Raw genomic sequence first — 24,624 nt, forward strand, 5'->3', positions numbered from 1 at the left:
AATACAATTGTTGATATCAGCAATTGTATTTTTGATATAGAATTGTATTGCTGTAGTATGGCTGGGGAGATGGCTGAGGGAAGTGGGACAGAGCTTGCTGGAACAGGTTGGTCTGTGTCTGCTGCATATCACGCATTATACGCAAACATTGCCTCCTTCTCCTCTTTCTGCAATTCATCTCCTGCTCCTCTCTTTGCATCTCCCACTCCTGCTCCCGATGTTCCCTGTCCATGGACACCAATTGATCCATGAACGCCTCACACATGGCTCGAGATGCCTGCTCCAGTTTTGTGGTCTTCTGTTTTTTCTGGGGGCCCTTCCTGCACAAGTTGTTTCTTGTTAAAAAAGATGGATCAAAATGAGAATCTACAAACACACAACATATGTTTAAACTTGTTAGAGACAATACTTTACAATTTGACATACTGGTGTATATTCCTGGTAATAGTCGCTCACCCCCTTTTGACATAATTTAATCAACTTTACACTTACTTAATTTACAGTTTGCATTTATCACCAATTTGCATATTTACATTGCGAAATATAATGTACAAAATTGCTATAGCCCTCCTTTCTCTCACACACAAACATTCTTTTCCCCTACCCTAAGGTCAAAAGGTCAACCTTTTTATTTTAAGGTCACCAGTCAATACCCACACTTACACAATTGTACAATATGTAATTAATTTTGTAAAACTGTAATATACCAGCAGTTGGCTACTTAAAGTTCAACGTGTAAAATAAAAAACCTTACATTGAGCGACCGCCCAAAACATTGTTTACATGCAGGTTATACGTATTCCTCCCAGTATATATTACTGGAATATTACATAATGTAAACTGTGTTCTTTCATACTTACTGCGGAAAGTTTGAGTCTTCATTGAATACATTTTCAGATTTGGTGCATGAGGAAAAGTCTGCGCAACATGAACATACCTTGGTGTAAACAAGCCGAGTGTGAGGGAGCTCACAGTGGCTACCAGGTTAGCCGATGGGCTGCTTCCCCATATGTCATAACACAAATCGTGAAATGCCCAGTCTTTACAGTTGAGTCCAGTGTGGTGGTTATGGTCATTAATTCCATGGAACCGTGACTTCAACCACTTTCATTTGCTCAACACTTGTTGTTTATTTTTGTGGATGCCTCTGACAGCTAGCACATCTGAAATTCGTGAATAACCTATGGCATCCCTCACCATGCCCGTGTGTTGCTTCTGAATTTTCTCCTCTACAGGCATATTTAAATGTGTGACAATTTCTCTGTTTTGTCAGTTTGCAATTGTTTCCTGACTGTGCCCTTTGTTGTATGCAGAGCACCAATCTTGAAAACAAGAAATGGTAATAAGGGAAACGCGAACATTACGACTACTATTCTGATTGGTTACGTCAGTTAGTGTGGACAATTTGAGGACGTGACAGGTCATTTGCCATCATTCGTTTTTCTGTTCCATTCACACAGATCAAATGTCGGTAATTAAACTAGGACTCTTGCCTTAAAGTTGCTGGTAATGAAATGCAGTGAATATTGTGTTGGAATCAGTCTTACGCTTGAATAATTTATAAACAGATTAGAATAAAATACAGAACAGACATTCTTATATAGTGATAGTTTTTTAACATTAAAAATGTTATCTTTAATACATTAGCTTTACTTATTAATAATGCTGAATAATTTCGCTCTCAGAAATCTAGTAGTAGGTGATCATGAATTTGGACACAGAAGTAGTATTCCAATTCAATGTTAAATGTGTTGGAAAACCTTGACAGGTACTTGCTGTTTTGAAGGCAAAGGGTGGTCACACCAAATATGGATTTGATGGAGATTTGTTTTCTGTTCACTCACTTTGCATTTAGTTAATTGATAAATAAATATAATCTATTAACATGTCTATTTTTGAGAGCATTCTTACTTTACATAATTTGTTCACACCTCCCTAAAACTTTTGCACAGTACTGGTTATAGTATATAATAAATAATCCTACCTAATACATGTATTCACATAATTGTTTAATTGTATAATACAATGAGAAGCAATATATAAATTGAAGCAACAAGAAAATTGTATAATTATTATTCAGCAACAGTGATGCTGCAGCTCATGTATGCTCACATAACCCAGTACAAATCCAACAATCTAGGACAATCCTAATAGATTTCATGAAAATGCTTTTCCAATCACATGCAATAAATTTCCTTGAAGCAACATCCATTTTCCAGTTCTTCGCACACATTTGAACATGATTTACCATCATCTTTATCATTAGTAGACACTGCTCCTAGCCTTACACCTAATTTGAGCAATATCCCAATAGAGAACATGAAAGTTGGAAGACAGTCTCCCAACATCCTCTGGGGGAACTGTTTTGAAATTGAAAGAGATAACCAAAGTTGCATCTGCAACCCAACATTATTTGAAATGAATGAGAAACCTTTCACCCAACTTTCAGGGGTCATTCTACTGGCCTTATATGGCTAAGCAAACAGGGTGTTTCTCCTATGTGCAGTGTACTTTGGCTGAATCAGGGGGTGGGCCTGCACCGCTATGGTCAAACACCAAGTTGAACCATAGAAAACACACTGAGATATCCCCTGTTGCTCTGCATTTCCTCCCACTCAAATGTGCTCCAAAGTGCACTGACAGGAGTTGTGCCGAAGTACACCATACTATACACCAGTGGATCGGATCTGTGCGGCAGACCAGGGACCCAGCCTGGCCTAGCGATTGTATTTTGTATTTTATTTTTATCAATAGATGGCAATTCCAGTGACACATGCAACCTTTTTTTAGAGTGTTCAGCAAGATCTCATTATCAAGAGTAACAACCACAGAATTTGATAAAGTCCAAGTATAGATTAATAGATACAATGCCAGAATTAGCAGCCATAAATATGTTACACTATTAGGCTTAATTTGTGATATACCATCTTATAACAGATTTCAGTCTGTGGATAAAAATAATTCAGTAAAGATCAACATATCAAATCAAGTGATTTAAAATACACCCATCACCAGCTCTGAACATGTGACTAAACTGGAATTAACACAAATAACTTAATGTTTTTAAAAACTCGAAATAAAACCCACAAAAGCCAAGGAATCTATAAACAACTGTCCTAAAAACAGTTATGAAAGCAATGCAATGAATAGGGTAACTGGAAAATCAGTAATCAGCACTGCATTCCACTGGTGATCACAGAAATTGGCATGGCACACCCATGGCACGACTGTGACATCAAGTTCCTTGGTTCTCACTTCTTATAGTATGCACCTTGCTCTAAGTGGAAATTTCTTGTGTATATATACACTGGGATGGAAAATATTAATGATAGGTTTTAAAACTTAAAATTGGGTTTTATTTGGGTATTTTGCATTTGTATTCTTTCATTCTCTCTGTAATTATTTAAAGTTTTAGCACATGCTGGCACTAAACCAGAAAGCTTTGTTTCAGTTACACAAATGTAGCATGCTCAACTATGAAATTGATTAGCTAATTCAGTTTTCCTAGGGTATTACAGTCTGTCCTGCTGTAATCCTTCCATTTTGGGTTTTCAAAAGTTTATTTGGAATTCTTTATTTTGATTTGAATGCATTTGCCCTTTTGTCTGTGCAGCAAAGATGTAAATGTAAATTATTTTTTTAGGTGTACTACACCACTGAAGGAACAACCTTCAGATTTAGATTCCTTATTTAGGCACTGGGATGTTAACCAAGAGAGGAATAACCGGTACATCAATCTATGTTTAATTAAAATTTAGGGGGGAGTAATTGCTCTAAAATGTATAAAAAATATAAAATAATAAAATATTAAAACGCATCCCACAGATGCTCGATTGGATTGAGATCTGGGGAATTTGGAGGCCAAGTCAACACATTGAACTCGTGATTCATCAGACCAGGCCACCTTCTTCCATTGCTCCGTGGTCCAGTTCTGATGCTCACGTGCCCATTGTAGGCGCTTTCAGCAGTGGACAGGGGTCAGCATGGGCACCCTGACTGGTCTGCGGCTACGCAGCCCCATACGCAACAAACTGCGATGCACTGTGTGTTCTGACACCTTTCTATCAGAACCAGCATTCACTTTTTCAGCAATTTGAGCTACAGTAGCTCATCTGTTGGATCAGACCACACGGGGCAGCCTTTGCTCCCCACGTGCATCAATGAGCCTTGGCCGCCCATGACCCTGTCGCCGGTTCACCGCTTTTCCTTCCTTGGACCACTTTTGATAGGTACTGAGCACTGCAGACCGGGAACACCCCACAAGAGCTGCAGTTTTGGAGATGCTCTGACCCAGTCGTCTAGCCATCACAATTTGGCCCTTGTCAAAGTCGCTCAGATCCTTTGAGGACAAAATGTTCACTTGCTGCCTAATATAGCCCACCCACTGACAGGTGCCATGACAATGAGATTATCAGTGTTATTCACTTCACCTGTCAGTGGTCATAATGTTATGGCTGATCGGTACACATAAAAAAGCAATAGTAATAGTGTTGCAGGTGGTCTGGTGACAACGGTCTCCCACGCTATGCCACTTCAGTTGTTCCCAGAGGAGGGGACCCTCACACCACCCTTTATACTCCCCCACGCAGGCTTGTATCAGGATCTTGGCACACTGACCACCATTATTCAATAATAATAAGTTTATTCATAACACATAGGGCAGGAAGGCTGTGTGAGAGTATTACAATAAGGAGGCTTCTAAAATGCCATTAATACTGTGGGCTTAAAAGTAATTCTGAAAATAATAAAATAATTCCTAAAAACAAATTTCCTTAATCCTTAATCTAACTATAATAAGAAGAAAATAAAAAAATAAACCAAGAGCCTATCTAATAAAATAACACTTCATTTTCTCCCAATATCAAAATAGAAATGGCAGCAACCCAAGAATGTGCAAAGATGCAGACAATAGATACAGCTCACTCCCGGACATCTACCTCCTGGAAGCTCTGGGGCAATCAGTCCTTTCCATATAGTCTTTCTTCTTATTGCACCTTCCTGTTCACAGCTTCTCTTCAGCAGTGAAAACACTTCCCCATGGCTGGACCCAGACCTGGACTCCACACAGGAACCCGCCTCTCTCCTCTGGACTGAACCTCCCCCCAGCTAGATCCATTGTCGTCCCTGACATCCTCACATACGCAACCCATCAAATTTAAGTAGCCCCCTCCCTATACCTCTGGGGTCTGACTCCATAGTTCGCCCGCTGAGACCTGTGAATCGGCTCAACTGGAGCCGGTTGTACACCACCCACCCCACTGGCAGATCTCCAACTCTAAGGTTTTGGCCCACCTCAGGCTCAGCAAGGGGGGCAGGCTCAGATGCAGGCACAGGCAAGGGGCAACAGACCGGCTGTAGAGGAACCGGCCACCATGCCAATGCTGGGGCTTCCTCTTGGGCTTCTCCCCCTAGGGGCCATCTAGCTTCTGGTTTCCTACTCTCAAGGGGCACCTGACATAGATGGCGGCGATGTATGGTTCACTCTGGGCATTCCTTTCCCTCCAGTCGAATTCGATACACGGGACCCTCCCCTCCTAAGGGAGATATAAGAACAAACAGGTCGGGGACCCAGTGAAAGGCTAACTTCCCCGATTGTGCCGTCGGAAGTTTTGTACAAAAACCCCCTGTCTGGGCAAAAAAGGAGCACTCTGTAAGTGTCGAATTGGTCATTCACTATCCCAAGACTGGATAATGTTACCGGCCAACGTCTGGGGAACCAGCTGCAGCAGAGCCCCTGTAACCTTATGTACCGGAAACCGCGTCCTCCGTACAAACATCAGACAGACGGGCGAGTAGCCAGTCGACTCGTGCACCACATTGTTATAGGCATGCACCAGCTCAGGAAGTTTCTCAGACCACTGATTTTGGTCAGCCTCCCCCAATGCCCCTAACAACAAGAGCAAAGTTTGATTAAGGCACTCGCAAGCTCCATTCCCCTGAGGGTGATATGGGGTCGTTTTAACCGAAATATATGGGTAATAATCTCTGGCCTCCCTAGCAACAGATGGTCAATGGCTAAGATTACTAGGGGGTAACATGTAACTATAGAGAACAAAAGTGCTCCCCTCAAGTGATCCAAGGATTCTATCTAGTCTATTTTAAAATGTTCCCAAATTGTTGGCTTCAAGCACATCGCTGGGGAGTTTTTTCCAGATTGTGACAACTCTCTGTGTGAAGAAGTGTCTCCTGTTTCCCGTCTTCCATTTGTGTCTCCGGTGCATGTGTCCCTGCTGATCTGGAAAAGCTCCACTGGTTTGATGTGGTCGATGCCCTTCATGATTTTGAAGACTTGAATCAAGTCCCCATGTACTCTTCTCTGTTCCAGGGTGAAAAGGTTCAGTTCCCTCAGTTTCTCAGAGTAGGACATTGCCTTCAGACCTGGAATACGTCTGGTTGCTTGCCTCTGAACTGCCTCTAGAGCAGCGATATCTTTCTTGAAGTGTGTCATGGATCGTGGGAGGGGCAATCGGGACAAATGGAGCACTTCAGAAGATAAAGGACAAGGGAATGAAAAGGGGCTCGCACCACCCCTGCCCACCCCACACGTCCCTGTAACCATCCATTTTGGACTGAATCTGTATCCAATGTGACCCAGTCTACCACTTCTAAGTGTTGCCTCATACCTTCAAGGTTTGCTTTTCTAAAGTTGTAGACCATTGTTTTAGACTGTGTCCTTGTGTTTTGAAAGTATGCCTCAAAGCTAACCATATTGTGATCACAGTTTGCCATTGGTTCTCTAATTAGTGTCCCTCTGACTCCATCTTGGACATTTCAATGCATGCACTCTCTCTGGTTGGTTCCCTGACAAATTAGTTAGAAAGCAATCATTTACCATCTCTATTTCTGCTTCTGTAGTCCCAACTAGTCTATGTTTGGGAAATTGAAATCCCTCATTATAACAGCCACATCCTTGCTACATGCAGTCCTCATTACACTGTACATCTTTCTGAATATCTGAATTGGGTGGTAACACACTCCTACCACTAATCCTCTGGATCTTTTATTCAAAAGTTTAACCCACAAAGAATCTGTTTTGTTACTGGGATCTAATTCTTCTACCTCAATGTAATTTCTGACATATAATACTACCCCACCACCTCTTCGATTATGCAGGTTTCTCCTAAACTGTGTGTGTCTTTTCAACTTATATTCGTCTCCATAATTTTCTGTAAGCCATGTTTCTGTCACTCCTACAACATCATAGTTACCTGCCAGCACTGTGGCTTCTAGGTCTAACATCTTGTTCCTTATACACCTGGCATTGAGGTATAAACATTTCAGGACTTTCCTACTAGTAGTTTTCTTTAGTGGAACATCTCCTTGGTCCTTAGTTTAAAAGATTCTCTATTACTCTGCACATACGCTGTCCCAATGCATTAGCCCCCCTTCTGTTTAAATCTAGACTGTCCGGAGTGTACAGGTCCCATCTATCCCAGAAGAAAGAAGAAAAGCTCTATAAATCTAAAACCCTCTTCCCTACACCAAGATTTCAACCACGTGTTTAACTTTCTAATCTCTGCCTGTCTCCCTGGCAGGCACGTGGTACCGGGAGTATTTTGGAGAGAACTACCATGCTCTTAAAATTAAATTTTGTAACACTTTCTCAAAATTCATTATAAATTATACTTAGTTAACTCTTCAAAGAAATTTTCAATTTATTAGTATTAATTCAAGCCAGTGAAACTGGATATGCTCTATTGCTCTGGTAAAGAACTCAAGGGATTGCGAAAATGAGAAAGGCGGCTGAAACTCAACCATGTGTCTTTTATTGACAAAATGAAAACACACAGAAGTCCACACCAAACACAGCAGAGAATGTATGGTTATAAATATATTTTTTAATCGAGTCCGAAAAAACTGGGAGCAATTTCAGTACTATGTAACTTCAATATTTGTCCCTTTTCCTATTATGACCCTGTGAGTGATTTCAATAGTATGGAATGCATGTTGCATTTAAACATTTTCTATGAGTTTTGTATGTATTTTGGATACAAATATCTAATTATCACTGTTTTTGTTTTAAATAGACTACTTTCTTGTGTCATTGATATGAGTCATTTTATATTGTACTTGTTAAAATGTATGTATTTAAAACGGTACATTTACATCACCCAAATCTCAACTCGAATCTTTTAATCTGACCTTTACAATCCTTTTTGTCCCTCCACTAACCATTTCTATTTCCATTCCCTATGACTCTAGAACCTTCTCCCTCTTCTCGAACAAAACCATTGTCACGCTTGACCTCTCCTTCCTACTGTCAGCTTATATCTTCACTGGCATGCTCTTACACTGTCTTTCTTGGCAACATATACAGAATGTGGCCACTCACTGCTTACTCTCCTCAGCTTTTATTACACTCTCTTGCATTTCAAGACTGGACTACAGCAGCCTACCTGCTTCTGCCATTCACTCACATCAGCTTATTAAACAATTTGTTGCTCGCCTTATTTATCTCTCTGCTATGATACTGTACTTATACATCTCTATGTCTTACTATAGACTGGATTCCTGTTGGCTTCACAAAGCACACAAAATAAACAGGCACAAGGGCCAACCAAAAAGATACATGAAACATAAAACAAAAGACATGGGATGGTCAACTGACTTCACTGTGGGACAAGAACAACACATCAAACCAATCAAAACTGCAAGCACAATGAACAAACCTGCTTTTCCCTCAGAGGGCGGAGGCAGGAGTGGTAGGATGTCCCCCTCAGGTGGCTCTCCCTCAGTCACTAGGGACTCTGATGATTCCAGCCGGAGCAACCAGGTGTGCCTCAGCTGGACTCCTCTCAGCATCACATTCAGGAGCTGCTGAGGAGTTGCCGGTGCACACCCGTGTCCCACTCCAACTCCTCCTTGCCAGATGTGGGAACCCCCGGGGACATCTGCACCAGCTCCATCCACTCTACACTCGGGACAGCAACTCCTCCCCCTCTGGCTCTCGGGACGGTAGCATCAGCTCCACCCCCTCTGGCTCCTGGGACGGCAAACTGCATGGCAAAACGACACTGCACAAGTCACAAAGTAGCCTATTTGGGTTTTATGATTGACATGTAAACAGGTACCCACAATAAACCTCACGTATGTGATCATGAAAACAGTTGGTTCGGAATGTCCATTCAGAATGAATTGATTCTGAATGACCAAATATTGTGCATGTATACATAGTCACTGAGAGCAGAGTGGAGGGGAAGAGAGAGTGGAGATTCTATCAGAAAGTGACGGTAGGAGAGAGAAAGGGGAGGGAAAGGGAGAATGAGACAAAGTAGTGGTCTGAGATGTCCAGGAGGGTCACAGAGAGATTAGAAGTGGAGCAGCCTCTGGAAAAGATGAGGTCCAGCTGGTGGCCTGCCTTGTGAGTAGGGGGCAGGGTGGCAGAGCTATCAAAGAATGCGCCCTGTAGCAGAGAGTACCTCACCTACGTAAAGCTATGGCCATGGATCCCACTCTCCAAAGGTGAGGCTGAAGAAGGGGAGGTAGTGAAGACGGAGAGGGCTCCCATTGCCAACAGCAACACTGCAGGAGGACTTACAGTGTTTTGCATGGTGTATCAGAGTTGGGCAATGGTGGGATTGCTTTTAATTGTATTTTAGCACGGTATGTTGCACACCACCTAAATAGCAAGAAGAAAGCAGAATGCAGGAGTTGGGTACTATTATCGCAAGTATGTGGTAAAAACTGTTAGTACAAAACTCAAAGCAGATAATCAAAAAGGCAGTTTTTTCAAACATGTAATCACATGTTCAATTGACTAAGTACAACACACAAAATTACACAGACACTTTTTCATCACACATAATGTACCACTCAGTGTGTCATCAAAGAAATACCTTTCATATGAAGTAATTGTCTTTCACAATGCAATGCTCGCAATACTTTTGATATGCTTCTCTTCTGATTTGCGTAAATACATTTGACCAACATTTAATCCAACTGCTCTTAATGGTTAATCACTGAACCGTTTGGTAAACCTATAGATTTTAAATTGGTTTGTCAGCTATATACAGTATATGGATTTTGCGAAATACACACATAAAATGTGTGTTTGTATGAACATCTAAATTACATGTAAACACACATAAAGACTACTCGTTATTGTTAATTGATTTCACATAGTGGTAACCACAATTGGTCACCATATGAAAGGGGGGGTGTAAACACTGGCAATTTCTTTCAACATGGAGCAGGATAGACAGCAAGGAATAGGAAGAGCTCGTGGACAAGGGATCTGTCAGAGAGGTGGGCATGGGCACCAACAGAGAGGTCAGAGAGGTGGGCATGGGGCCTCTCGAAGGGTTGGTTGTCAGAAAGACAGAGGCAGAACTGTGTCTCTAATGAAGCCATCAACGTTGATCATGTGGTGAACCGAGGCCTTACTATGGCAGAGGCTGCCAGATTAGTTGATCCAAATCTAAAAAGATCAACTGTCAATTCTATCACCTGAACCTTTCGCCAAGAAAACCTCAAACATCAAACATGTTACAGTATTCTTACAGTATGATCTATTGACAGTATACTCTGTTCTATGCTTAGAATTGACAGAAAACCCCATAGTGGTGGCCGTGGCCGTGTGCTGACCGACCAGCAGGATTGGGCAGTGGTGGTGAAGGCCAGGAATGATATACGGCTGTCAGAAATAAAGCAGGCAATTGAGGAGAACAATGACACCTTTGACAATGTGGCATCCATCAGCCTACCAACAGTAGCCCGCCTTTTGAAGAGGCACCAGGTATCAATGAAACACATTTACCTGGTGCCTTTTGAGAGAAACAATGACCGGGTGAAACAACTGAGGGCTGAGTATGTTCAGGTACAGCATTATATACTGTATTACTGTTACTATTTGATGCATCGCCTACTTCATATGTATATTGTATATGTATATAACTACACTGTAAAAATAACTAACTGAAATATATTTTTTAGAGGGTGATGGTGCTTGATGCTGATGTGAACCATCACAAGTATATTTTTGTTGATGAAGTAGGCTTTAACCTGGCCAAAACTCGTTGTGGTGGATGGAACCTCATTGGCCAATGGTCTACTGTCCAAGTGCCTGGACAACGTGGAGGAAACATCTCCATGTGCACAGCTATCTCTATAGATGGTGTGGTAGGCCATTACTTGGTTCCTACAATGCTGAACATCTCATTGAGTTTCTCAATAAAATTGAGCCGGCCTGTCAAGGTGAAGGGGTCACCTATGTAATTGTATGGGACAATGTCAGGTTCCAACATGCAGAGGTGGTTCAAGCATGGTTTCAGGCCCTTCCCCAATTCATGACCCTCAACCTGCCCCCATACTCCCCTTTCCTCAACCCTATTGAGGATTTTTCTTCAGCATGGAGGTGGAAGGTCTATGATCGCCAACCCCTTGAGCGCGCCACTCTCCTTCAGGCCATGGATGAGGCATGTGATGACATCAGTGTAGACCAAGCATGGATTCACTAAAGTTTGTCCGAAGGTGCATGAACAATGATGACGTTCGAGACAAGAATCTATGGCCAAATGCTCAAGACAGGCTTGATCCAAATTAATGTGTGCTAAATGATATGTTTTATTTTCATTTAGTTAATTTGTTTTATTTAACTGTGTACATTTGATTATAGAGAGTATAGCTATGTTACAATTATATCTGAAAAATAAAAACAAATTTGCCCAAATTATTGTAGAGGATGTCTTCATTGATCACAACTTGATTACACATAGGAAAGATATTATGGAAATGATAGATTCTGCAAATGCTGGGTAATGTAAGTGTATTGCCTAATGTGAAAACTGTGTAATGTGTCTTTTACAGTACTGTAGCATATTACTTTTAGTACTTCTAAGGGTGATTTGAAAAATGTATCTTGCATTGTTTGTTATTGGATTCACTGGTAGTTAAAACGACTAAACTGAAAAGATATCATTATGTTGTGTTTTGGTGATTAAACCATATGTTCTCATGACATTTCACGAGAAACTTACATTTTGAATCAATTGTTGTGTGGTGAGAGATGTTTACAATTCAAATTAATGCACAATGGCAAGTTTTGAATGAAAGACTGGCTGTGTTACAAGTGTGATGAGTTTGGAGTTATGTACTAAGAGTTGTGAGGTTTTACTACATACTTGCGATAATAGTACCAAAGCAATCAACAAAAACTGTAAATAGAATCATCTGGCAGCTCTCTTCCTCAAAGCCAGTCCCTTATTCTCATCCAGTAGCACCAGCTGAGGTCCCGGTGCTACATTTAGTAATGCACCTGTTTTTAATCTTGAATCTATGAATGCAAATAAAAAAATACACCTCATTCTGCCGATGTATATAATAAACTGAATTAAATGCAATACACACATTGCAATGCAGTGTGTCAGTGTTTTGTTTTACACGATGGCTCAGTGTGAAGAGTGCCAAAATTAAATTCAATGCCGGGGCGGCGACTGGATGCGATTAAGGGGCAGGGTTATAGGCGTGGTTCACCCCGGAGTTGATCTGATTGAAAATCGCTCCCCAATGAAACCTCCACAGTCAATCGGTCTCCCTCTGTTGACGTGCAGTCAAACTAGAAGCAAGTCTCTGAATCAGTAGCAGATTTACTGAGGAGCAGCAGAACCAGGATAGTCCGGCCTTAGCCAGGCAGTAATCTGAAACTTAAAAAAAAACACCACACATTTTGGTATAGATATACACAACAGTGTAATGTATCATGCTTATTTTTCATTAACTTTAGTTAATTTAACTTTGCTGAAACATTTCAAGACTCAAATTTTACCTAAGATATTTGCAAAGCCGCCATCTTAAAAGATGAAATTCAATGTGGACAAGTGCAAGGCAATACATGCAGGTAACAAAAATGTCCACTATAATTACACTATGGGAGGTACAGATCTAGATGAAGTAACGCATGAGAAGGACCTAGGAGTTTATGTGGACTCCTCACTTTCTCCATCCAAACAATGTGGGGAAGCAATAAAAAAGGCAAACAGAATGTTAGGGTATATTGTCAAAAGTGTAGAATTGAGAACAAGGGCAGTGATGTTCAGACTGTACAATGTACTAGTTAGAGCTCATCTGGATACTGTGTACAGTTCTGGGCTCCACACTTCAAGAAGGATATCGCTGCTCTAGAGGCAGTTCAGAGGAGAGCAACCAGACTTATTCCAGGTCTGAAGGGAATGTCCTACTGAGAGACTGAGGAACTGAACCTTTTCACCCTGGAACAGAGGAGACTACGTGGGAACTTGATCCAAGTCTTCAAAATCATGAAAGGCATCGACCACATCAAATCAGAGGAGCTTTTCCAGATCAGAAGGGACATACGCACCCGGGGACACAAATGGAAATTGGGCTTCAAGGCATTCAAAATGGAAAACAGGAGACACATCTTTATACAGAGAGTCATCACAATCTGAACAAACTCCCCAGCGATGTGGTAGAAGCTGAAAGTTTGGGAACATTTAAAAATAGACTGGATAGGATCCTTGGATCACTTAGTTATTAATGGACACCAAACGAGCACGATGGGTTGAATGGCCTCCTCTCGTTTGTAAACTGATTTATCAGGGAAATAATACAAACATAAATAATTGACTGTGTCCTGTTCTATAAAACTAACCAGACTTCTTTAATGATTTTACTATCCCACAATATACAGTAGTAGAAAAAAAAATATATATATATAAATGACTAGATGATGGTGATGTTGAAATTATGCCTGCTGTTTCCAGTTTGTTTCCACTCCAAGGAATACAGCTTTTAAATGTATGCACATTTTTGAATCAGGAAAGTGAAAGCGATGCAGTATATGTGCCTGAATTTGACTGCCCAATGTAAAGTAGTGTAGGCTCTGCAAAATACTGTATGCACAACCAAAACAAACACCCCACCATGACCACAAAGGCCACCCTGACATGATGTATCAGGACAATAACTTTTTTCCCCCCCGAATTGAAATATTTGCTTTCCAAATCAAATGTAATGGGTTTGTTCAATATAAATCTAAAGAATAAAGAATCAGTATTGGCTGGAACAATATAGGGAACTCCACTGAAATCATAAAACATCACTTTAACTGTCATTTTTACGCTTTCATTTATTTTCCTTGTCATTCAGGTTTTTCTACTATTGAATTACGTGCTTGAGAGATATAATCATTGCTGCCATCTGCTGCATCCTTCAGGAAATGTATGTACTGGGGAACGATTAGGCTGCTGCACAAAGAAAGGACTTTCATGCCATACCCCCCGCAGTATGTAGCTCTAGGTGAGAAATACGATTCAGTGATATGTAGCAGCGCAACTATTAGAAGAAATTGTGATCTAAAATTTAAGAGGGAAACCTAAAAGAGTTGGACAAATTTAACTTTAATTCAGCTTTTCTTTTCTTTTTTCTATGTAGACGAGTGGAAGGAATTCATTAAGTACTCTGTCTTTCATCGTAATTATACTATTTTTATATTTCACACACTTTTTTTTTAAATTAAGTTCTTGCTTAATCATTCCTTCCTTTTTAGCTTTCTACTATGTCATGTCATATCTAATTAAGTACCATAATGTGATGTATACCAAAGACCTATTATATAACTTTATAATCACATGCAAACCAACTGAGGAATTCCCTAAGCTGTTCAAGTCGAATAGCTAAAAATCCAGTTCTCAGACAGACCTATTCATAGTGTCTGGCTTCAGCGATGTATATGCCTAAAATACCAAGAAAGTGTTAAAATATGTATAAATGATGATGATTTGATTGTGTTGATGTTTAAAAAAAAATCTCAATGCATATTTCAGAAATATCAAAGGTTTACATTTTACTAAAACAGTAAAACTACCTTGCTGGAATGCCTTTGGCAAGGGAAATAACTTTAATAACAACCTTTTTTCCAACAATCAATTTTCTTGATACATTACTAGCAATGTTAATTTAAATAATAGTGTGACATAAAAAATGCTTGATTAATAATATTTATTCCTTCAAAACTGCATTGCAGTCTTACAGTCTTTTTTCATATATTTACATAATTGTTTAACATTTTCATAAGTGCCAATACAAACGTAAGTGATGATAATCAATAAAAGCTATACACATATTCTGAATAGCATGGTAAGTATTTGAGTTACATTTCTCTGTTTGCAACTGTATATTCACAAAGCCTACAATATCCAGTAAGATAATTTGAGAGATAGACAAGTTACAGCTTTCTCATTAAGGTCAGTGCAATAAGTGAGCATCAGCCTGAGCAAACATGACATTATTGTGATGAAACGAATACCTAAATAGTAGATCTGCTTACACTTTGTGAATATATATATATATATATATATATATATATATATATATATATATATATATAATCACTGCCGATCATTAAATACACAGCATTTTAATAAATAATTTTGACTTGCTTCAACACTAGGCTGTAATTTTATAAATCAAAAAATATCATTTTTTATTATTAACACAAATAATGAATGTTTCAAATATATGAAAATAAAAAGCATTCATTAATAAAACAGTATTGTAAACAAACCAAACAAAACAAAACAAATGTCATCAAGATGTGAGTTAAACCATCTTGGGGAAGATTCCAAGGCACTTTCTAGGCAAATAAGAGTTCCATCTTCAGTTAATTTGTACCTGAAAAAGATAAGTAAAACAAAATAAATAAAACAGAATTCATCATACTGAAATGTATAATCTAAAAAAAAAAAAAGTATTTTTGTGATCCACTCTTTATATGAACTTTTAAGATCAGATTAAAATTATCTCTGAAAATAAAATGGATTCCAAATACATTGCAAGTAAATTATTTTGGGTCAGCTTTACTCATTGTAACATTTACCCTTTCATTGCCCAAGGGCAGATTGTGTTGTCTTGTGAGGCCAAAAATCCCATGACCATATCATGGCACAAAAGGGGCACTGACAAATGGAAGTGTAGAATAGTTTCTGCCAGTAGATGAGAGATCATTCAAACTTTAATCCTCTCCTGAAGAGTTTTGTTTTACTTGACTTTCCAGACAGTCTGGTACTATGCCTCTAAACTCACCCCCTCTTAAATCTTCAAGGCATATGACTACATTAGTGTACAGAACTGGAAATCCAACCGCAACTCTATACGTTTATGTGTTGTTGGATTATTTTTTTCCGCTGTACTTTGAACAAGATGTTAGTATGTAATAAAGGCATTTATTTAAAAAAGAAAAGAAAAAAAAACTGCACTCATTGACTTATTTAAGTTATTTAAGTTATACAATGATTTATTGAACAATCTTTAAATCATCTGTTGTACCTTGTACCATAAGTTGCCTTACTAGCATTGGAAACTTTCCTCCCTCAGTTGTTTATACTATCTTATTTAATTGAATACATCATGCAAAGTCCCAAATTACTGTGGTTGGTATTTGGTAAAATGCCTTTCAATAACAGTACATGGGTGCAGAGAATATACTTGCATACCAAAAGGAATCTTCAGGAAATGGCAAACAAACATTTAATTTGTTTTATGTAGATGAATATCAAACTTACGTATGGAAAGAAATACTAATCAAAACTGTAAAGATTAACAATATACATTGTACTTACTTAATCTTTAACTAAAATATTATTGGAAGAAGGAAATTGCAGAACAATGAATCTACCATGCTAGAATGTTCTGACTCACAGGAACAACTCTGTCATAGTAATTCCTGAGCTACTGGGACTGTTAAAGGACAGGAATATACAGTGAGGGAAAAAAGTATTTGATCCCCTGCTGATTGTGTACGTTTGCCCACTGACAAAAAAATGATCAGTCTATAATTTTAATGGTAGGTGTATTTTAACAGTGAGAGACAGAATAACAACAACAAAATCCAGAAAAATGCATTTAAAAAAAAGTTATAAATTGATTTGCATGTTAATGAGGGAAATAAGTATTTGATCCCCTATCAATCAGCAAGATTTCTGGCTCCCAGGTGTCTTTTATACAGGTAACGAGCTGAGATTAGGAGCACTCCCTTTAAGAGAGTGCTCCTAATCTCAGCTCGTTACCTGTATAAAAGACACCTGTCCACAGAAGCAATCAATCAATCAGATTCCAAACTCTCCACCATGGCCAAGAGCAAAGAGCTGTCCAAGGATGTCAGGGACAAGACTGTAGACCTACACAAGGCTGGAATGGGCTACAAGACCATCGCCAAGCAGCTTGGTGAGAAGGTGACAACAGTTGGTGCGATTATTCGCAAATGGAAGAAACACAAAATAACTGTCAGTCTCCCTCGGTCTGGGGCTCCATGCAAGATCTCACCTCGTGGATTTTCAATGATCATGAGAACAGTGAGGAATCAGCCCAGAACTACACGGGAGGATCCTGTTAATGATCTCAAGGCAGCTGGGACCATAGTCACCAAGAAAACAATTGGTAACACACTACGCCGTGAAGGACTGAAATCCTGCAGCGCCCACAAGGTCCCCCTGCTCAAGAAATCACATGTACAGGCGCGTCTGAAGTTTGCCAATGAACATCTGAATGATTCAGAGGAGAACTGGGTGAAAGTGTTGTGGTCGGATGAGACCAAAATCGAGCTCTTTGGCATCAACTCAACTCGTCGTGTTTGGAGGAGGAGGAATGACCCCAAGAACACCATCCCCACCGTCAAACATGGAGGTGGAAACATTATGCTTTGGGGGTATTTTTCTGCTAAGGGGACAGGACAACTGCACCGCATCCAAGGGACGATGGACGGGGCCATGTACCGTCAAATCTTGGGTGAGAACCTCCTTCCCTCCGCCAGGGCATTGAAAATGGGTCGTGGATGGGTATTCCAGCATGACAATGACCCAAAACACACAGCCAGGCAACAAAAGAGTGACTCAAGAAGAAGCACATTAAGGTCCTGGAGTGGCCTAGCCAGTCTCCAGACCTTAATCCCATAGAAAATCTGTGGAGGGAGCTGAAGGTTCGAGTTGCCAAACGTCAGCCTCGAAACCTTAATGACTTGGAGAGGATCTGCAAAGAGGAGTGGGACAAAATCCCTCCTGAGATGTGTGCAAACCTGGTGGCCAACTACAAGAAACGTCAGACCTCTGTGATTGCCAACAAGGGTTTTGCCACCAAGTACTAAGTCGAAGGGGTCAAATACTTATTTCCCTCATTAACATGCAAATCAATGTATAACTTTTTTTAAATGTGTTTTTCTGCATTTTTTTTTTTGTTATTTTGTCTCTCACTGTTAAAATACACCTACCATTAAAATTATAGACTGATCATTTCTTTGTCAGTGGGCAAATGTACAAAATCAGCAGGGGATCAAATACTTTTTTCCCTCACTGTACTTAACTATACTTAATGTGAATGGTAAAGCACAATATAAAGCTGATGTTATATAGTAATTTATAAATGTCTGATGGCTGCTAGTGTATTAATTTGTTTTAGTGTTCTTGCCAAACTAATTTTCAGATGTCATTATGTAGTCAAATGTATTTCAGCTGATTAATTGAAAACATAAGTAGTAATTAACTTGGGGGTAAACATGAACACTGTCCAGCCCAGGTATTGGTGATGGTTGTAAACCTGTGGAAACATATGATTACAGGAGGCCGATGCAAGATATGTTTTCAGCATGTTTTCCCAAATCTCTCTGGATTTAGCACAGTACTTGTTTTACTTTTGTTTCAGGAGATTGAACTTCGAGGCAGTCTCTACTAAACAACCCAGTAACATTTTCATGTGGAATGCAAGTTCCCATGTGGAAATATTTGTATTTATTTCTGATTAAATTTATTGTTATTTCTAAATACGATCAACTCTAAATTTCTATCTGGCCACAAACCTGATTCTCTCTAACATTTTTCAAGATGCATCATCACTGTACAAGTAAATAACTACACATGAAAACTTAATTTATGGGTCATTTTATTTTCCATTACCTCCTAATGTGCACTAAAGGTAAAGCCCTGAAAGGAAGTAGTAAATCCAAACTTTCCAGATCCGCAGTTTTCTGCTGTACCATGTTATACAAACAACAATTTAATTCAGAGACACACTAACTGTTTAAATAAGGTTGGGAAATCAAAGATACATTTCTTACATTTTTGAAATTTATGCCAGTGAATTCCAACAAGCTTAGAGTAATAAAGATATGTATAGTAGTAACTGGTCGTACATTAATGCTGCAACACCTATTCCATTTGCTAGATCCAACTTCAAAAGCAAATATGCAATTTGTAGTATCTCCAATGTCATAACAAATTCCTTCGCTTTCACCAAAAACAGAAATAATCTGTTAATCCGATTTATACTCTGACCTTTTATTATCAGAATTTGTGCATTTAGCCCCATCGCTCTCAGTATCGTCACAGACAGGTACAGTTAGGGAAAAAAGTATTTGATCCCCTGCTGATTTTGTACGTTTGCCCACTGACAAAGAAATGATCAGTCTATAATTGTAATGGTAGGTGTATTTTAACAGTGAGAGACAAAATAACAACAAAAAATCCAGAAAAACGCATTTCAAAAAAGTTAAAAATTGATTTGCATGTTAATGAGGGAAATAAGTATTTGATCCCCTATCAATCGGCAAGATTTCTGGCTCCCAGGTGTCTTTTATACAGGTAACGAGCTGAGATTAGGGGCACTCTCTTAAAGGGAGTGACCCATGGTTTCTCCTACCACTTCTATGCTGATGATGCCCAGATCTTCCTGTCTTTTCCCTCTTCTGACCCTCTCATCCCCTCTTGTATCTCTTCCTGCTTGTCTGCTATTTCCACCTGGATGCACTCACACCACCTCAAGCTCAACCTCTCCAAATCAGATCTCCTGTTTTTCCCCCACTCTTCCTCACCTTCTGCTGACCTCCCTATCTCGATCCCCTTGGAATCCACCACACTCTCTCCTTCTTCTTCCACTAAAAATCTAGGAGTGACCCTCGATCCTGCGCTCTCCTACACCCAGCACATCACCACGCTGGCACGCACCTGTAGATTCTTCCTGAGCAACATACGCCGGATCCGTCCCTTCCTCACCGACTACTCGACTCAGCTGCTCGTCCAGTCACTGGTCCTCTCCCGCCTGGACTACTGCAACTCCCTCCTGGCCGGCCTGCCTGCAACTACTACGCGCCGCTCCAGCTCATCCAGAACTCTGCGGCTCGCCTGGTATTCTCTCTCCCCTGATTTGCACACGCTACTCCACTGCTCCGCTCCCTCCACTGGCTCCCGATATCGGCACGCATTCAGTTCAAGACACTGACCTTCACCTACCACTGTCTCGACCACACTGCACCAAGCTACCTTCAGACACTCGTCTCTCCATACATCCCCTCCAGACCACTGCGCTCCTCCAGTGCCAGAAGACTAACTCTGCCTCCTCTCCACTCCCCTTCCTCCAGAGCCTGCTCCTTCTCATCTCTGGCCCCTAAATGGTGGAACGACCTGCCCACCGAAGTCAAAACAACAGAGTCCTTGACCTCATTCCAGCGCTTACTCAAGATGCATCTTTTCCAAAAGTACTTGTAATATTAGTCCTTTTATCCCTGCTAGATAGCACTTCACAGTTTTTATTATGCTTCTTGCGTTCTTGATTGTTTTCCTCCTTGCTCCCTTTCCCATAACCCCTGACTGTGACCCTACATCTTGACAGCACGTAGCTTTCACCGTCCAGGATGTAGGACCTCACTTACTGTACTTGTGTAAATTGTAAATTGGAATTTTTAAAATGTATTATTTTTAATTGCTATGTTTTAGTTAAATTGAATTTGTAATGATTGATGCCTTGTACTTACTGTATTTTTGCACTTATGTTGTAAGTCGCCCTGGATAAGGGCGTCTGCCAAGAAATAAAAATCATAATAATAATAATAATCACCAGCAGGTGGAGGCGCCATTCCGACACCGGGGGTCCTCCCCGAGAGAGGAGGTCCGCCGCCATGTTGGAGATGCCCGGGAGGTGGGCTGCTCTGATGGAGCGCAGCTAAGGCTGCGTCCATAGAAGCAGACGACGCATTAGCCGATATAATGTGTGCGACCATAGACCTCCCTGACCTCCACAAGACAGCTCTTCTCTCTGTTGAACCGAAGGCCCAACTCAGAGAGGCAGTCGAGGATCAGGCTCATGTGGCTCTGAACCTGCTCCCTGGAGTTCGAACAGACCAGCCAGTCGTCTAGATAATTGAGGACACAGACCCCCAGGGGGCCAGCACTGCGTCCATGCACTTGGGAAAGTGCGAGGGGCTAGAGACAGGCCGAATGGGAGAACAGCAAACTTGAATGCTCGGCTTTCAAACGCGAAGTGGAGAAACTTCCTGTGCGCCTGCGCAATGGGGATGTGAAAGTAGGCATCTTTCAAATCCACCAAGGTGAACCAGTCTCCAGGCTTGATAGCCTGAGACATGGCGCGCAGGCTGAGCATCTTGAAACGCAACACCTTGAGGTGGCGATTCAGGTACCTCAGATCCAAGATGGGGCAGAAACCGCCATCTTTCTTGGGCAAAAAGAAGTATAGGGAATAGAATCCCTCCTGCTGTTCACCCGGAGGTGGCACTTCTCAGATTGCGTATTTCTCCAAGACAGCAGCGATTTCGACACGAAGCACCGCACACTGCAATGTGTCCCTCACTCCCCAGTAGGCTGTGGGACCCCTGAGGACCTCGCATCCGGGTCCTCCACCAGCTGGGCTATGTAGAGGTCCAGCAGGGACTCTGTATTGCGGAGGCAGGCCATCTGGGCTCCAGCCTCATATGCTCGGCGGACAGGACAGGTCCCTTGGCGTCCCAGAGAGGCGGGGCAAGGACACCAATGCTGAGATGGTGGAATTCACCTTGGGGAAATTCACCAGCCCCACTTCCTGCACAACCTGGGTCCTGGGGTAGACCTCGCCTGTCCGTGCTTGGGCGGGGGCCGTCGCTGGGTGGTCCTAGGTGGAGTGCAGCTCCGCCAGGAAGTCAGGCAGTAGTGAGAGGACCCGTGTGGGCCACTGAGACTGCTCCCCTCTCTCAAACCTGGAGGGTGGGGGGCGGGGTCCACTGGCCAGGGAATCTAGAGGGACTCCACAGCCCACTGGGCGACTGGGCCCAGAACTCGGCCTGACAGCCCACCGAAGCAGGGACAAGATCCTCACCTGTGGGGGGAGGAGAGGGGGAAGCCACAGATCAGATCAGATCCCTCAGATCTGGCTCCAAATCAGACCCCCCATGAGGGCTGAAGGAGATGATGTAATCTTTCCAGGTCGCATGCTGACTATCCTCCTCCACAGAGTGGACAGACAGGCTCCCCTCAGACTCCATAGACACTGCCACTGGAATGGCAGGTGGAGGGGGGGGAAGAGGGGGGGCTGCTTGGGCCACCTGCGCCCCTTATCCGCAGAGCTCCAGCCCCTGTGCCAGCATCTAGGAGGAGATGAGACTGACGGTGAGGAAGAGAAGGGGGAGGGAATCCGGGGATGCCTCCCTCTCTGTCCCCTAATTGTCACAGCCAGCAGTGGGACAGATGCCCCAGCAGCCGCTGGCCTGACAGAGGGGCTAAGGGATAGGTGGAAAGCAGGATCCACCGAAGCCCCGCCCTCGCTTGGAGAGGAGGACAGCCTGATGACGTGGCGGTGACGTGTACCGGGGACACTGGGTGCCGCACTGTTCAGACTCCGGAGGGCTCATGGTAGAAAAACTACCAGCCGAAGGAGGGCATGGATGAGTGAGTGCAGCAGAGCTCAATTCAGCAAACTGGAAGAGCGAGACCTCCTACAGCCACAGTCGCTGGCTGTACTGTAGGCGAAAGCCGGCAGAGGAGCCCCTCTCATGTGCGAGGTCTCTTACGACAGACTGAGGCTTAGGCCAGGCAGAAAGGAAAAAGCAAAAAGCTGTGGAGGAAAAAGTCCTGTAGACAAAAACCAACACAGCGAACTAGCCTGAATAATAATAATAATATTAATATGAAATGACTAGTAGTCCTGTGAAAGCCGAGATGAACCGAGGCCCTGACGGACTTCTGTGGTGCAGACGGAACAAAACAGTGTGGCTAATTTAAATAAAATTAAAATTAGCACAACAACACACAACTGTAGTGAATCAGTGGGTGGATGGTACTATTTGTATTACCAGCCAGCTGAAAAACGTAATTTCTGTTTTTTATTCACAAACACAGAAGTGCTCACCTGTCTTCACGAACCAAGATAAAGGGCAAAAAGAGGAAGTCCTTGTGCACCTTTTATACAAACAGGAAGCGGAAGGATCCTGTTTAAGTGATGGACACAAGGGTCGATGGCAGCTTTGATAGACAAATGTCTTCAATATGTTCCAGCGCACGTGCTGAAAACCCCTCCCCCTTGGGCAGTGCTTCTAACTCGAAAAGAAAATGTATGATTTGTTGAACTAATTCAATGGAGAAGATTAAATCAAATACTAATGTGGTATATTCCTCTAAATTTATAATGAATAAATTAAAGTGTTAACATCCAAGCACTGTCTTGTTGTTGCAATGTGTGTTGGACATTGAAAGGTGTTGCTAAATGATCAGGAACTTGTGTAACATTACAGGATTAAAACAATTGAACAATTAAGAAAAGTCCTCTAATAAATGTTAACACATTTGTAACCCTTGATAATATTCAACACTAATTAATACAAAATATTATCTATTTACAGTAAACAGTATATGTAGGTGAAGTCACAAACCTTATATATGATATAGAGTATCCTATAATTTTAATATGTACAGTTTCCTCTTCTTTAGCTTTAACGGAGGGTCCTCTGCCAATTTAATGTCTCTGTCTCTTTCCAAACCATATCGAGCCTGAAGGATCCACTTAACACTATTTATCAAAAGCAATTTAACAAGAGCTCAGATACAAAAGTCAGACTGAAAGATTCACATCCAAAATATATTCTGTGATCAATATAATTCATACCAAATGTTCAAACCTTGATCCACCCACTTATCCCCTGAAGCTCACAACAATTCTTTCCATTATTGTTTTCCCTTTAAGAATTAGAAAACTAATGATTTATTGTATCATGCATACCCTGGCATAGTTCCAATGAGGTTGAACGTACATGGTAGGCAATTATTACATTGCCAGGTTGTCTGGGCCTTTTGGCAATGTAGTAATGAGGTTGCCCACAGTATGGGCAATCTGGGTTCAATCCAGAATGCCCCCCCTTTCAGATTATATTATGTAAAGTTTTAGAAGGTAAATTCTGCATGTGAAATAATCAAACAGACAAAGAGATGACAATGGTGATGTTTACAAGCATGTGGAAACCTCCTGATTGCTGTGCCATTATTGCACATTCATTCATGTGTACTCATAACACTCATAATACTTTCATTAAATAACACGCTACATCCCCCATATAAAGATATAAACCCTTTCTCAGCATTTATGTGAGTGTGAAAGGACACTGAACTCTTTACTCACATGGATTTTAACATATTTGGTGCTACCCTTATTCTATTATTTAGGCTGTTAAAAATAAAAACATTTGATTGTTGTAAAAAGTATTCTTTTGAAATTGCATCCATCTTAAATACTTAATAATAAATGTTACAATGCAGTGGCTTGTGCTTTCTGTAGCTTAGAGAAATAAGTGAAAATATCCATCTGCATGATATATAAATCTTAAAATCACACAGAACTGTATGACTCCCTGTCTGTGTATTTTCC

The 24,624-nt window shown here is 41.2% G+C and overlaps 1 protein-coding gene across 2 annotated transcripts in view; it reads right to left on the reverse strand.

Annotated features, from left to right (window-relative positions):
* Nucleotides 1-14,940: 14,940 nt before the first annotated feature.
* alkal1 (ALK and LTK ligand 1) overlaps nt 14,941-24,624 on the reverse strand; it is a 48,009-nt gene continuing 38,325 nt past the window's right edge. For both annotated transcript variants that reach the window (XM_066719684.1, XM_066719694.1), the window contains exon 6: nt 14,941-15,627. The gene's annotated coding sequence lies outside the window, so the exon portion shown is untranslated. The remainder of the gene's footprint in view (nt 15,628-24,624) is intronic.

The sequence above is a fragment of the Amia ocellicauda genome, chromosome 2, assembly GCF_036373705.1.
Source record: "Amia ocellicauda isolate fAmiCal2 chromosome 2, fAmiCal2.hap1, whole genome shotgun sequence".
Classification (NCBI taxonomy): Eukaryota; Metazoa; Chordata; class Actinopteri; order Amiiformes; family Amiidae; genus Amia; species Amia ocellicauda.